This window comes from Boleophthalmus pectinirostris, unplaced genomic scaffold, assembly GCF_026225935.1.
Source record: "Boleophthalmus pectinirostris isolate CB_2022bp ecotype Guang Dong unplaced genomic scaffold, ASM2622593v1 HiC_scaffold_3, whole genome shotgun sequence".
NCBI classification, from domain to species: Eukaryota; Metazoa; Chordata; class Actinopteri; order Gobiiformes; family Gobiidae; genus Boleophthalmus; species Boleophthalmus pectinirostris.
Genome location: NW_026571299.1, coordinates 24,629,613 through 24,644,475, shown reverse-complemented (window position 1 = coordinate 24,644,475; position 14,863 = coordinate 24,629,613). Strand labels below are relative to the sequence as shown.

General features: G+C 38.3%; 1 protein-coding gene across 4 annotated transcripts in view; it reads right to left on the bottom strand.

Annotated features, from left to right (window-relative positions):
- Positions 1–14,863, bottom strand: part of LOC110171295 (RNA-binding motif, single-stranded-interacting protein 2-like) — a 121,782-nt gene that overhangs the window by 100,012 nt on the left and 6,907 nt on the right. Inside the window, exon 1 of one of the 4 annotated variants that reach the window (XM_055160195.1) lies at positions 12,172–12,319. The exons of the other annotated variants lie outside the window; for them this stretch is intronic. The gene's annotated coding sequence lies outside the window, so the exon portion shown is untranslated. Of the gene's footprint in view, positions 1–12,171; positions 12,320–14,863 lie in introns of those variants that run through there. 4 annotated transcript variants of the gene reach the window in all.

Here is a 14,863-nt window from a genome sequence, read left to right as displayed (position 1 = left end):
TTTAGACCAGGGGTGTCACACATACGGCCCGGGGGCCAGATCCGGCCCTCCAAGACCTTTAATCTGGCCCTTGGCTGATTTTCTACTAAAATATTATGATTATATTTTCTATTAAAATATTGGTAATTTTCTGCAGTGTTTATCACAGCAGTGTCTCCAGTGTCTCTGTGCGTGGCCCCTCCCACTAGAGCAGCACAAATGAAGACTTGTCTCTTTCCAAACGCTCTTAAAGGACGATCGTTTTGACTGTTGACCGTGACACCCTCATCAGCAAAATGTTCAAAATGAGAAAAGTGGAGCCGAGTGCAGGATTTTCCAAGAAAAATTGACTTATTCCTATTTGCATACAAGTTAATGTTAAAACATTGTGTTGAAATTGCATTTTTCTTAAAGTTTCAGGTTGTTCGTTATAATATTTTGTAATAGAGTTTGTATTAAAAAAGGATTTCTGTAATAGATTTGTGTTTCTCTGCACAAATATTTGAACTTGTTATTTTTGGGGTTTATATGCCATGAGTTTTCTGATCCGGCCCCTTTGGGATTAAAGTAGGTTGGAAACGGCCCCCGGACCAAAATGAGTTTGACACCCCTGATTTAGACAATAGAATGTGATTTTCAACATTAAATGGAAGTACTTTCTTCGTCTATCCCCATGTGTCTTATATGTGTGTAATCCTCAGTGGTGCAGGTACAGTAGGTTCCATAGTGGTCCATGGGTGAAGAAAGTCTATCAGCTCTTATACTATAAGATCATTCTAAAAACATTCAGGAAAGGTTCATTTCTGTTCTGTTAGTGAGACTTTTTTAGTATAGACACCTGCAAAAATTTTTGTATCTAGTTTCAATACTATTCTTAGTATTGATTAGTATCTATTAGGGCTGTAAAGGTACATGTATTTGTGCTGAACAGTTTCAGTGCTGGATGTTTGGTTCGGTGCAGGGATGTGCACAAGTGAATTCATGCAATATGTGTGTGTTTACATTCCGCCACTACATGAGAAGCTACACGGAGACTCGGGCCTTTAATATTCACGAGGGAACTTGTCCGTGATTGGAGTGTCAGTGTTTCCCGCAGCGCTTTATATTTAGAGCGGCCGCACTGACAACAACTGCCCCCCGCCTTGACTACGTCCCTCTGAACCACGTGAATCCTCACAAAACTACGGTCGTGACGTCCTGGTCTTCACTTTCATCTTTCGCCAGCAGATCTGCACTTACTGCAGACAATGTGGACAAGTTGGTTTTTCTGGCCAAAAATATGAAGATTGAGTAAAAGTTCGTGCTGGAACTATTAGTGCTGTGTTTTTGTTTGTTTTGTTTGTGTTTACAAGGAACTTTTTTAATAATATTTGATACATTTGTTGTTTATTTGAGAGTATTTAATTTAACTTATTAGTATTACCAAGCAGCACTTTGCATTTATTTTATTTTCTTGTTTGTATAATGTTAAAACTAATTGTTGGCTTAATAAAAACACAAATAAACATCAAGCAAATGGTTTCATATTTTGTTCCCAAACTGAAAATGAACTGAACCATGACCTCAAAACCGAGGTACGTACTGAATTTTGTACTGTGACACTTCTAGCATCTATTGCAATTTTAATGTGCAGCACTCTATGTTTTCTATTGTATGGGTCCGGTCAAGTGGTAACGGAGGGAAACAGGGGCAGATTTTTTACATTCAAACAGCTCTTATTCAGAAACTAGAGGGACTATTGAAATAAGTAAAGTATCAGAATGTAGGAAAGAGTTAACACTCCAACAGGGTAAAGTTAAACCTGTGATATTCTTTCAAGTTGTTGACAAAAAAATTTAAAATTCATGTCGGTAACGGAGGGAATGAAATATGCAGCACTTTTTGGCCAATAAATACAAACAGTGATAACTAGAGGTTCTCATTTACATATCCTTAACAAACTGGTTTGAATATTTGCTTCATGTAGTTTTCTACCATATAGTACAAGATTAGGTTGAAAAACCTCTTACTTTTTGACTAATGAGATTTTTTATTAAAAAAAGGTCTTGGTAACGGAGGGGAAAGTAACGGAGGGAAAATTGTACAAACAAGTAGAAGGTGCATAATTTTGCATAATTTGTCAACTTTTTTCTTCCGAATACTTTAATATTACTTCAAAATGAAAGGAAACTATTTCTATAAAATATGTCAGTCCTTCCAAGCAAATTTTTTATCATTTTAAATACATTTTTTTTTTTGAAAAATCATGTACCTTCATCAACAGTTCAAAGATGGAATAACACAAGATATGATGAAATACATCCATTTATTTACATGATTTGCAGGTCTTTGAAATTTGGGAAATAATTTTTGTTCCATGTTTCATACATGGTCTGTTTAAAACGTATGTAACTTTAGAACCAAAAATGGTCCAGAAAAAAGGTAAACAGTTTCATAAACTAGAGTACATATGTATCTGTTCAATAAATTTTTATATCAGATGCATTAACTTGAATTTTTGGCCTTGCTGTTTACTTCTGCTTGACCAGGCCCCGGGTCTGCTGTCTTTATGTGTCCATGATGATATTATTGCTTTGCCTGCAATGGTCCACGCTATAGTATTAAACTTATCTATATAGTATCTATTTCCATGGAAACAAGCATGTAATGTGTGGAGAGGTGACCCTGCTCACAGTAATAACACATGTTTTTGTTTCGTGTGTGTACTGCTCCTACTAATATAATAATATAATACATGCTTTTTACAACATGTTGGAGCCACTTTTTCAGACCCTGCAGAGACATTTGGTCATGGTTTGGATCGTAATTTCTATTTAATTTGCTGTTATTAATGTTGCGGACCTGCTTCTCTCTACAATGTGTAAACTACGGTCTGGTTCCAGTGCTTCACAAACTGCTGATCTACTCAGAATTTGACCCACAACCTTTAAAACCACTTTGGAAGAACGTCTAAGACTTTTGGATTACATTTGCAACTTTTTTATTGATTTATTTGAAGATGCACGATGTAACGTTTCGGTTGAGGGTCTGACATTAAACAGCTCTACTTTACATTTATTCAATTGCAGGTGGTTTTATGGCTCAGAAATACTTAGAAAAACAGGCACCACTCCACAGATCTGACTTGTAACTTGGTCTGGTTTGGTCTCTATGAAAATAGAAAAGTTTAATGCCATACTGTGAAACATTCCAGACAAAACAATGCAAACTCCACAGAAAAAAGTATCTAACAAATCCTCCACCGGAAGAGTTACACAATGAACCTTTAATATGCTCAAACTTGGACCAGAACTTGAGGACTTGGACTTGACTCGTTCAGCTCTCAGGTCCTTATACTGCCAAGTTTCATCTACTTTACTACTAAAAAAACATTTAAATACTAACAGAATGTAAAGTTATGAGAATTCAGAGCTAGTAAATAATACCAACACTTCTTAAAGGTTCATGACGAGGGCTTGAATCGCGCAGGCTTGTCCAAGTGTCTTGATAAATGAGTATTGGAGATGGAGCATGTTAATATAAGCCAAACTTACAGTATATATACAAGTCAGTGTGCACCTCAGGAGGCAGGTGAAATACCGCAACTACTGCAAATGTGTACTTTTACGACTTCTGTCAACACGCAACCGTCAAACTGTAAACCACATGTACAGGTGCTGCTCTCATCTGGGGACGGGACGAGGGGGTTTACGTGTACACTCAGGGAAATTCGTCCAATTTGAAACGTCCGATGTTACGCAAAATGGACTCCTGTGAGCTTTAAGCCGTGTTAGAATGTTGTTAACACCTAAAAAACAGACCTGGAGTTGTGTTTTGTTTCATTCACATGTTTGAATAATCCTGCATTATTAGTCTGTCTATGTCTCCAAAGCTCAAAATGCTCTGTTTCACCTTGTGATGTCATGAAGCGGTAGTTTTCATGTTAATAACTACCTTTTGTTCTGTAGAGATCAGCAATTCCATGACTAAAATCATCCAAATGACTCTAGGTCATGCACGCTTTTCATCACATAATTTCGTCACATTTGGACTAGGGATGGGCATGATTATTCGACTAATCGATAATTGATCATCAAGAATTTCGTTGATTACATTCATTTCTAATCGACAAATCGAATGTAGTTTTCTGTGGGTAGATACGAAGCTGCGTCTGACAGCACAAACACTGGAGTCGCGGCCTCACAGTCCCACGTTTGGGCTCTGTCGCCTCCTTGGAGATCACTGTACCACTCAGTGAGTGTGTTTACATGTACATCTGTATCCTGGTTTTGTCATGGTGCATGCATACACAGTATCCCGGTTACTGCAACATAAAGAGCTGCGCTAAACTTGCACACGTACAATCTCTGAAAACATCGTGACACACAGAACAGACTCACCTTCAGCATCAACATCCCTCTGTCACAGAAAGAACACTCATATTCCACTGAGTCGTGTCCTTTAGTCTGACAGACGCTGGAACCGCATCAGCGCACAAGAGCGTTTTTTTTTTTTTTTTTTCTTCACTCAGTTTAATGCAAATTAGTCATGCGGTTTTAAGTTTTGTTTCTGTAAGACTTGCGCAAAGCTACATTAAACACATTATAATGTCAAACGGGCTGATGTGGCTCAAGAGTGTTTATGTTTATATGTTGTCAAATTTAGTTTATTTATGCAGATTAGTAACAGTAATGATAATGATGATACTTGTTATATAAAAACGTTAATGATTAATCAAAAATCGATCGTTAATTCTCCCGACAGTTGATTAATAAAATTTCATCGAATTCCCATCCCTATTTTGGACGACTGCAATGCACTTTATACGGGCATCTCTCAAAACACGCTTTACATGGACATCACACAGGAACCAAAAAACGTATCATATCGCACCAATTCTTGTGTCTTTGCACCAGCTTCCAGTTCGATTTAGAATTGATTTTAAGATTTTATTGTTTGTTCTTAAAGCTTTGAAGGAACTGGCCCCACAATACAGCTCGGACCTTCTCCTTATTGTCCATATTTTTCAGGCTATAAGGCGCATTGGATTATAAAGCGCAATATCAATAATGTTGAATTCTCTTGTCTATTTTCATACATAAGGTGCACCGGATTATAAGGCACATTAAGTGAAACAGACGACACTTGAGACTGATCCTTAGTCCAGGCGTCCATGATCCATTGGCAGATTGTATTGTAACTCTCCCGGCGTTGCCTCCCTGTCTTGGTGAATGTGGATTATGAATGTGAATGTGGGTGGATCATTTAAGTTTGTTTTTTTATTTCTTACGACGACGACTCACATTATACATTGAATAATAATGTGTTTAATGCAGCTTTGTGCACATTTGTTTACATTTTACAGAAACAAAACTTAAAGCACATGGCTCATTTGCATAAACTATAAGCACTAAAACTACAGTTCACTCCTTGTGCACTGATGCAGTCAACTTCTGTCAGACTAAAGGACACAACTCCCCAATCTATGAAGCAGTGTGACTTTGTAGTTTACCAAAGTCGTACTAAAACAGATTTTTGAGCTTCATGTACCACATAAAATTGTTTCGAGGTCAGTAAGCACAACCAGAATTAATACGTAAAATGCACCGGATTATAAGGCGCCCTGTCGATTTTTGAGAAAATTAAAGGATTGCACCTTATAGTCAGAAAAATACGGTACTCCCCTGGGCACGCTTTGAGGTCCGGGGGCCAGCTCCAGCTCGTGGGACCTAAGAAGAGACTTAAAACCACGGGGGACAGGGCTTTCTCAGTGGTTGGCCCCAAACTCTGGAACTCTCTGCCCCCCCCACGTCCGAACAGCCTCCACAGGGGAGAGTTTTAAGTCTCGTCTTAAAACCCAATTTTACTCTCTGACTTTTAACACAGAGTGAGTAGTGTGTCTTTTATTTAATTTCATTTATTTTTAACTCATTTTTTATCATTTTTACCTTTATGCATTTGTTTTTATTTATGAGAGTCCGATACAGTCTTTTATTGTATTAATTTGTCTGTGCCGCACTTTGGAAATTTAGTGAAGGTGTATGGAGTTGGAACAGAGTGTTTTAAGTTTCATAGAAGAACTCAGCCTAAATGTGCAGGGTTTGTGTGTTAAACATGTGAATGAAACAAAACGCAACTCCGGGTCTGTTTGTGACGAGGAAACAACATTATACCAGATCAGAAAACAGTGAAATCTGGACTCTTTAATCAACATTCAGTCAATTCTAATCGTCAGTGGCTTGGGTGTTTTTAGCTGAGAGCTCCACAGCCGGTCCTCTGTCAGTATACACATGCGGTTTGGAGCAGAGTTCAGAGTTTGATGGAAATTTCTGTCTTAAATAGCAATGATTAATAGTCTGTATTGTTTATAATCACTAAAGGCCCTCTATCTGATTCTTTTTCCATGTATCTGAGCAAAATATGTCCCAGTACAGATGTATTATATAAGCAGCTCTTGAGGTCAGAATAAGTCCGCTCTGGTCTCTGAAAGTTGCAAAAAGTGCTTCTAAACTCATCTCTGTGGATAATTATGATGCTCTGAATGAATAATGTAAGTGAGGAATAACTTTGGACCACTGCAAACTAGTTCTGTTTTCTAACATTTTTAACACGGGAAAAATGAAAGCCTTTAAATTTAAGACTTTTTTAGTTCTTTTCAATAATACAAAATCACATCAAAACTTGTGACCGATCTATGCGCATGGGGTATTATTACTAAAATATAATCTATTTAGATCACTGTGTTACATTTTATTGGTTTGAAAACGCTATAGTTGCCAAAAACAATTATATTAAAAGTGCGTTGTGTAACTTTTCTGGTGGAGATGTTATTGCTTTGTCTGGAATGTTTCACAGTGTGGCATTAAACCTTTCTATCTTCAAGGAGAAAAAAAAACCAGACCAAGTGACAGGTCAGATCTGTGGAGAGGCAACCCCGCTCACAGTCACAATGTTTAGTTTTTTTCTGTGTTTTTGAGCGATAAAACCACCTGTAATTTAATAAATGTAAAGTAGAACTGTTTAATGTCACACTGTGGAACATTCCAGGCAGAACAATGATGTATCCATAGAAAAAAGCGGGTGATGGACCAACAACCAAGTTACATAGTGCAGCTTTAAGATATTATTAAAACTTGTTTCAGTTTCATTTTGACATGTTCTGTCTCTCTGTTTCAGAACAAAAAAACACTTCACTTGAGGCTCGGGGTGGAGCAGTGGGGCCTCAGGGTGCTCGGAGTGGAGCAACGGGGTTCGGGGTGGAGCAGCAGGGTTCGGGGTGTTCGGGGTGGAGAAGTGGGGCTTGGGGTGCAGGGTTCGGGGTGCTCAGAGTGGAGCAGTGGGACTCAAGGTACTTGGGGTGAAGCAGTGGGGTTTGGGTGCTCGAGGTGGAGCAGTGGGGTGAGATGCAGTGGAGAATTCCCTAAGACGACAGATGAACTGACTGACCTCTGGAGTCTCACTGTCCCAAACTAAACAAGCTCACGAGTACACACAAGTACACAAAAGTACACACAAGTACATACAAATACACACAAGTACACAAAAGTACACACAAGTACACACAAGTACATACAAGTACATACAAATACACACAAGTACACATAAGTACACATGAGTACACACAAGTACACACGAGTACACACAAGTACGCATAGGTATACACAAGTACACACAAGTACACACAAATATACATGTGGAGCCACAAGGACGAAGCTGACAGCACAGCAATTACTACTATTACAACTACTTCTACTACTTCTACTACTACTACTACTGCTGTTACTATTACTTCTACTACTTCTACTACTTCTACTTCTACTCTTACTGCTACTGCTACTACTACTATTCTTACTAGTGTTATGACTACTTTTAACTGCTGCTACTACTACTATTACAACTATTCCTATGAGTACTACTACTGTACTACTACCTACTGTTACTATTACTACCATTGCTACTACTACTTGTACTCAGGGTGACCAGACGTCTACTACTATTACTGCTGCTAATCCTATTACTACTTCTACAATTCTTACTGGTTTTATGACTACTATTACTGCTACTAATACTAGTATTACTACTACTACGACTGCTACTATCATTACTACTACTACTACTGCTGTTACTATTACTTCTACTACTGCTACTAATATTACTACTACTTCTACTATTAGTATTTTTACTAGTGCTATAACTACTGTTACTGCTACTAGTACTACTACTACTACTACTACTACTACTACTACTACTACTATTCTAACCAGTGCTATGACTACTTTTAAGTGCTGCTACTACTACTATTACAGCTATTCCTATGAGTACTACTACTACATACTGTTACTATTACAATCATTAATACAACAACTACTACTACTTGTACTCAGGGTGACCAGACATCTAATACTATTACTGCAGCTAATCCTATTACTACTACTACAATTCTTACTAGTTTTATGACTACTATTACTACTACTCGTACTAGTATTACTACTACAACTGCTACTATTATTATTATTACTTCTACTACTGCTACTGCTACTACTACTACTATTAGTATTTTTACTAGTGCTATAACTACTGCTGCTGCTGCTGCTGCTGCTACTACTGCAATTTTTACTAGTGCTACGACTACTATTACTGCTAATAGTACTACTACTACTACCACTACTATTCTAACTAGTGCTATGACTACTTTTAACTGCTGCTACTACTACTATTACAACTATTCCTGTGAGTACTACTACTACCTACTGTTGCTATTACTATTACTACCATTACTACAAATACTACTACTACTTGAGTGTGAGCACACATCCCCATTTACCTTGAGCCTGTGTCCTCTGTCCGGGCCAATTTATCCAAAACCAGTGATTTATCCCAGTTTTATACAAGAAATATCCGTGTTGTCCCTGTTTTTGACCAATCTGATCCCCACCGACAGTAAAGCGAGGAATATATTGTCATTTGTTTAGTTAAAATACAGAAAACTGTGCTTGGAAAATGCAAAAAAAATGCTCCAACAAAAGGCTACACAGACCCACATGAGTCGAGAAAGGACAACGTTCCACTTTCTTCTCCCAGTTTCCCAGTTTTATTTATACCTACGTCCCAACCCGGGTGTGTCCCAGTTTTTAATTATGAAAATCTGGTCACCTTACTTCTACTACTAGTCGATATTTGGTGGTTGGAAATGACAAACACACCGCGCTGATGACAAAGACTCGCCTTGTCCTGCAGGTGGACAGCTCGTGCTAACAGAGTAAACAAACAAAAGTTCACCTTACATTAAAATCATGACTAAGCAACGGACAGAAGCACACGGCACATTCTAACGGGGCAAGTGTTAAGCCAAATGGCACAACTTCAGTGAAACCCATAGACTGTTTAAAGAAGTGGACTAAAGGGAGTGTGACGTCAATCATACACTGCAAAAAAGTTTGGTCAAAATTTTACATATAAACAGTTAAACCTATCAGAAAATGGCTTAAAATTATTGAAATGATCTGTCCATCCAACAAAATAATTTTATTTGACAAGTTTTCTTAAAATAAACTACCTCTAGACTAGAATGAAGCATCTCAGAACTAGTAAGTCGATAATAAATCTGAAAACAAGATAAATAACCTGATATAAGTTTTAAAATATTGGCCAGATCAGAGAAATTTGCAATGTTGAGATGACTTGAATTAAGAAAGTTTTATTAAGTTTGAGTACATTTCACTTAAGAAGTAAAATGATCTGCCAGTGGAACAAGACTTTTAGTACTTAAAATATGACAAAACATCTTGCTACACTTAAGAAAAACAACAACTTTTTGCACTTAAAATAAGAAACAAATGTTGTTTCTTGTTGTTGTTGCTTGAAATATTCCATTGGTTGATCATTTTACTTGTTGTTGAATCTACTCAAATAAAATCAAATGGTCTTAGTTTAAGTAATTTTAACTTACCTAGGGGCCCGGTCAAGCAGAAGTAAACAGCAAGGCCAAAAATTCAAGTTAATGCATCTGATATAAAAATGTATTCAACAGATACATATGTACTCTAGTTTATGAAACTGTTTACCTTTTTTCTGTACCATTTTTGGTTCTAAAGTTACATACGTTTTAAACAGACCATGTATGAAACATGGAACAAAAATTATTTCCCAAATCATGTAAATAAATGGATGTATTTCATCATATCTTGTGTTATTCGATCTTTGAACTGTTGATGAAGGTACATGATTTTTCCAAAAAAAAAGTATTTAAAATGATAAAAATTTGCTTGGAAGGACTGACATATTTTATAGAAATAGTTTCCTTTCATTTTGAAGTAATATTAAAGTATTCGGAAGAAAAAAGATGACAAATTATACAAAATCATGCACCTTCTACTTGCTTGCACAATTTTCCCTCTGTTACTTTTCCCTCTGTTACCATGACCTTTCTTAATAAAAAATCTAAACTATATGATGCAAATATTCAAACCAGTTTGTTAAGGATATGTAAGTGAGAACCACTAGTTATCACTGTTTGTATTTATTGCCCAAAAAGTGCTGCATATTTCATTCCCTCCGTTACCGACATGAGTTTTTAAATTTTTTGTCAACAACCTGAAAGAATATCACAGGTTTAACTTTACCCTGTTGGAGTGTTAACTCTTTCCTACATTCTGATACTTTACTTATTTCAATAGTCCCTCTAGTTTCTGAAAAATCTGCCCATTTCCCTCCGTTACTGCTTGACCTAACCCATAGATATTGTTTTTTGCAGTGTGCAGTGTAGTGTTCAGCTCCAGTCAAACAGAGCTCATCGAGGCTGGTGGTTACAGGGGTGAATTTGGACAAAATATCAAAATAAAAACACCCGGTTCATGCAGAGTTGGTTAATATGAACATTTTAAGACCAAAGCGACGAGGCTCACGGCAGAAGTTACAGAGAGAGGGATGACGTTTTTTCAATACAACGTCCCTTTTTACTCGGGACAGTCCCAGTCCCAGCGGATTTATACAAAACTAGTGATTTGCACCAGTTTTATACAAGAAATGTCCCTGGTGTCTTTATTTTTGACCAATCTGATCCCTGCCAACAGTAAAGAGAGGCATAACCTGTCATTTGTTGACATAAAATACAGAAAAGCTGCTTAAAAATGAGCAAAACACAAAGAAAATGGGACTACACAGACTCACATGTTAGTCATGAATGGGCCAAGATCCTTAATTATGCACTTGTTTCATAATTGTATTATTACCAACCAACCTAAACCAAGAGTGTCGCAGTTTTTGATTTCAAAATTCTGGTCACCCTAATACACAGTGTCTGGTAAAGTCTTTTAAAATTCTGAAGTGACAATCCACAGTAAATCCCTGTGTGTTGTACTGGAGCCTGTGTGTGTCGTACTGTAGCGTGTGTGTGTGTTGTTGTGTAGCCTGTGTGTGTTGTACTAGCCTGTGTGTGTTGTACTGGAGCCTGTGTGTGTTGTACTGAAGCCTGTGTGTGTGTAGCCTGTGTGTGTGTTGTACTGAAGCCTGTGTGTGTGTGTGTGTGTGTGTGTGTGTGTGTGTGAACGCAGATACTGAGTGAATATCATGTTTACAGATATTGCATCAGTGATAACCTTTGCAAACTATCCCTGGGCCTATAAGAGGGATTATCAAACTGAACTTTGAATTGTAAAATACATTTAGGCTTTTCGGCTCTGATCCTGTTCCATTTGGGTCAATAAAAACATTTACAAACGATTGATTTCACTTTCAGAGTTTTTACTTCAACGCAATTTACCGGACTCTCCAACGGCTTCATTTGGATATGAGCATTGTTGTGTTTTCGTTCTCAGAAATGTTCACTGATTTTTGTCATTAATGATAAAAAGAAACAAATACGTACCTCATTTGCCTAAAGACCAGTGCCTTGGACATCACTTAAACTAAACGTGAGTCTGTCGTAGTGATACTCAAAGGCTACGCTCAGACTGCAGGGCTTAACGCTCAATTCGGATTTTTTTGTGAAACTCCGATGTTTTTGCGAGGTCGTTCACATTTCCAGTTAAATGTGACTTGTATGTGATCTCCAGTGTGAACTTTAAACCCGCATGTGCACTGGAGACACGATGACGTCAACCGCAGTGAGCGTGCTCTGTGTTTACGGAAGTTGTCCAAACATGGACGCGAGCATTGAGCACCTGGAGATTTTAAAGTTCCTCTCGTACCGGAGCCAGAACATGAACAACTTACTTGTTTTAAGGAGATTGAGAAGGAGAAGGACGAGGTTTTTGGTTGTGGCGTTTTGTGGGGCAGTCCGTTGAAAGGAACGTGTGGATGTGGAGACGTAGCCAAGAGTGGTGAGTGGCGATGTGCTTTGCTTCAGTGACACGGAGTTCATTAACAATTTTCGCCTACTTCAGCGCAGAAAAGTGACGTTTGTGGCTTGTTGATAACGTGTAGGTCGAATGAAAGCACTTTGACTGTTCAGACTGAAGTCGCATGTCAAAAGATCAGATATGTATCGGTTTCAGGAGCACATATCCAAGTGTCCTGGGTCACATTTGAAAAAATCAGATCTGTGTGGTTCAGACTGTCATTAAAAGATCAGATACAGGTCACATAGAGGCCAAAAAATTGGATTTGGGTCACTTCAGGCTGCAGTCTGAAGGCAGCCATAGTGATGTTGATACTGTACAGATACTGACATTCTAATGGATCATGTACAGGTTTCTTATCTTCCAATACTGATCTGATTTTCCAGTGAACCAACATGAGAATAGGGACGTTTTCCAGAGCTGCACACTGGGGCATAGTGAAAAGGTGACAGTCAAACCGTCCATCTGCAGCATGTAATCAATCGTCCACTGAGCTCAAACTTCTGGGACTATTATCGCAACTGCATGATACTGCACTTTAGTCTGAAAAGTATGAATTTTAAATAAAAACACACTTGAGAATCTCTCTGTATTTACAGTCAAGTGAGGGACAAAAGTAGCCTGATTCATCACTGGTTTAACTTCATAGAAACCGTCTTGACCTTGCAGCCAAAATGTTTTATTTATTATACTTTATACTGTATTTTGTGGACTAAAAGTCACTCTGGAGTATAAGTCGCAGCAGCCAAAATATGCATAACGAAGAATAAAAAAACATATATAAGTCACTCTGGACTATAAATCGCACTTTTTGAGGGGAAATGTATTTTATGAAATCAGAGACCAAGAACTGACATTTCATCTTAAAAGGCAAGTTATTAGCCTGATTCATCAGTCAGTTTCACTTTGTAGAAACCGTCTGACCTCGCAGCATTAGAATTTGTTCGCTCGACCTAGGCGGGTACTTTTTTTCATTTAACCAAACGCTGTTATTTGGTCGTGATGTATGTAATGCTCCGCTAACGGGGTAAACTGGTATAGGCGAGTTTCATTGTTGACAAAAGCGTGCGTTGAATGCTGGGAATTATTTTGGTCGGTGGCAAGAAACACTAATTCAACATGACGGACGGAGCGAGAAAGCACGTAAAGGGTATTGATCCCGGTTATTTATCCAGTCTAACGGCAGAGGACCGAAGACGATTTGACCAGAAATTGGTCATAAGCATCGATGGAGCCAAATCACCCTTTTCAACCACTACAAAAGGTGGACCAAACCAAATTTCTGCTCAGAATTGCCAACTACCTGGACAAATATTCACTTCGGCGATATCCACAATGACTTGGTGGAAACTCCTGGGTCATTCACAGCAAAAGATGAAAACCTCCAAGAGTCTCGATGTGTTGTTGAACTTGTTGGAGTCCACGGTTTGCTTGGATCTTCTACGTTTGCTCTGCAAATGTTTGAAAGCCATTTAATTCACCGTTAGTGGTTCTTTTCACTCAGAAAAATGAAAAAGACATTTTCCTTCTTCCACGCTTCTATTTATGCATCCGATAATGCAGCAGGAATTTACCATTATCTGGGATAAATACATGAGGTTACGCACTGTGTTTGACCGCTATCCTGTTTCTTGCCTCCGACTAAAGTATTTCCCAGCATGCAACGCGGGCTTTTAATAACAATGGCGTCAGCTGAAACTCGCCTATATTAAGCTTTTCCCAAATCCCGTAGGAAGAAGGACAATAACGTCTTTCCCCTTGATAAAATTCACCAAACATTCTCTTTGTTTCGGCTTTAAATCCTCGATCTCTGGAATCGTTGCCAACACAGAATGTCTGGCTCTTCGCTGATTGTCTGGTGCCCAAACTCTCACTTCTGGGGATATTGCAAACTGTCTAGTGTATTTTGACTCCTGACCAAGTCGCTGGAGAGTAATGAAATTGAGCGGAGGCACTAGTGGGGAGAGACGGAACAAAATCTGTGCAATTCTCTGCGTTCTAGAACATTTTAGTTGTAAATTTACAATCTGAATATGGTTATGTTTTACAGTTTGAACAGTAAATGGACTCTTCACAGTAGAATCTCACAGGACTGGGATCTCCACACTGTTTTGGGCATTAAAGAATGAGCTGGTGTCCCATAGAGCCCAGTTTTATCAGACATAAAATAAATACAAAGAGACTACAGAAGCCACTATGCAGTACTACTATACTCTACTCGAAGTATATAACCCAGACCATGACACTGTTCCCTCACCAAAACATGTCTGAAGAGCTTTAATATGTCGTCCATGCGTGTTTGAGTAATCTAGCAATCCATCTCCGCCACTATTCAAACCCTCCTTACAGTTAACAGTACGATCCTGTCCAAGACTCCGCCCACAAGCCTACATCACATCATGAACCCACTGCACTACTGTTTCGTGTTGTGATTTTTGTGGAAAACAGCCACGCTCCCTCAAGGCTGTTTTCCTCCGGGCTGTTTCCACAAATACACAAAATCCTGACACTGAACAGAAGTGAAGTAGTTTCATTTGCGGGTTGTGCTCTGATTGGTTCGTGATATT